Consider the following 1,839-nt stretch of genomic DNA (forward strand, 5'->3'; position numbering starts at 1 on the left):
ATGTTTATCCAAAGCCTCCTTTTGACAGTTGTCAGCAAAAAGACCCGTTTCTTTTGCAAGCATTTGTACGGCTAGCCAGAGTCGGGCTTCTCCGTTAACAAAAAAGATTGACCAAAAGGGGACAAGAGGAGGCACGTTCAGCAAGGCAGCACTGGATGCTGGATCCTGAATCTGCTCTTTATCCAGCAGCTCTCTTGGCAAGCTCTGCCATGGTGCCACACTCTGGGACTTCTCCCCGAACTGCTCCATTTTTCATCAACAACATCATGAAAAGTGAAAGGACAGTCATTCTCCATTTCCTGCAAGCCCAGCAGAGAACCCTCTAGAAGGGGCTCTGTGCACAGATATCCCCAGCGAATTCCATGGCCGCACAACACAGGGTCTCCTGTCACAGCAAATTGCAGCGGAAGCAACCTCCTTGCCAATGCCAATAGCCTTTTCATCAACACCAGACTGAGGATTTGATTCTCTCCAATGCTCCGTTGGAAAGAAGCCTTTTCCTTCACAAGCAATTACTTGGATTGTCAAGGGAGGTCTCTTCTGTTTCCTAGAAAGACACAGGAAAATGTGAGCAGAGGAGACAAAAGCTATAAAACAAGGCACCACTGGGAGTTGAACCCAGCATCTCCTGTTTACTAGACAGGTGCTTTAACCAGCTAAGCCATGGTGCCTTCCCCAGCAAGCCATTTGCAACCACTCCAATTGAGGGTGCAAGACTACACCTTCAAATTCCAAAGTAAAAATGTTCCTCATTTCCCTCAAGACTTGCAGACCTTGAGCAGGCTGGCTCAGTGCACAGAAAGCCACAGCTGAGCTGACAGAGGGCTTCTAACATGCGCTTCTCCCACAAGCTGCTGTGATCAGATACTGATTAGTGCTCTGTGTTTCAGTCACAGCAGCTTCAGCTCAACTCTGAGTCATGGTAACCTTTCCATCAGCTCCAGACTTACCACTTAACACTTTCCAAGACTTAGCTGCAAGGAAGGGTCTTTGTGTCTTGAACAAGCACTTCCAAGGATTGTGCAGTGAGGTCTTTTCTTTTCATTAGAAGAAATAAAAGAAAGGAGCCTGACAGACAAACTAGGTTCAGCAAGGAAGAACTGTCAGGCCAAGCCAGGATCTCCTGGTGAGTAGGAAGGCTCTTCAGCCAGCTCTTCCCAAAGATCACTATCCAGAGGCCACTTCCCACAGAGTCCAGTTATGGTTACAGACCCATCCTGAAATTAGAGCAGGATATTTTAAAGCTTATTCTCACAGTAAAGTAACACAATTCAGCCATGTCGGCACAGAGGAGAAAGCACTCCTTCATTTCACAGTTATTGCTACTGATCTCACTGACAAACTTCCTTTTCTCGGGGCTGCTCCCAGCACTTTAGGGAGTTTTTCCTCTTCTCCCTTCCAGCTGTGATGATGGGACTGCAGCAGCTCCCCGGATGGCCAGCTTTGCTCTTTCACTTACATCCTTCACTGCTTTGGCTGAAGCTGTGTTTGCCACCAGTTTAATCCATGGCTGAGACCTCAGGTACCAGCAGCTAGTTACAAAGGCTCAATTCCCATCACCAGCAGTGGGAGGTTATCCAGGGCTGCAGGATTTGGCCCATGGACAGTCAAGGTGCTACAGCTGCTACATTCTTACGTGGTGAGTCCTGCAGCCTATTACCAAATTGCTCTGCCATAGTCTGCAGGGGGCCTGACTTGCTGAGAATCTGGCAGAAGAGAGACCCTGGAGCAGAGAAGGAAAATGTCCTCAGCAGTCACAGCTGGCAGGAGCAACAAAGACTGAGTATCAGACACACTTTTTCACCAGGACAATAAATGTGCACAACCCCCTGATAGATT

General features: G+C 48.1%; 1 non-coding gene across 1 annotated transcript; it reads right to left on the reverse strand.

Moving 5' to 3' along the window:
* Window positions 1-597: 597 nt before the first annotated feature.
* Window positions 598-671, reverse strand: TRNAT-AGU. The gene has a single exon. It is a non-coding gene; the product is annotated as a tRNA-Thr (tRNA).
* Between the last annotated feature and the right edge of the window lie 1,168 nt (window positions 672-1,839).

The sequence above is a fragment of the Mauremys mutica genome, unplaced genomic scaffold (assembly GCF_020497125.1).
Source record: "Mauremys mutica isolate MM-2020 ecotype Southern unplaced genomic scaffold, ASM2049712v1 Super-Scaffold_100201, whole genome shotgun sequence".
In the NCBI taxonomy this organism is placed as follows: domain Eukaryota; kingdom Metazoa; phylum Chordata; order Testudines; family Geoemydidae; genus Mauremys; species Mauremys mutica.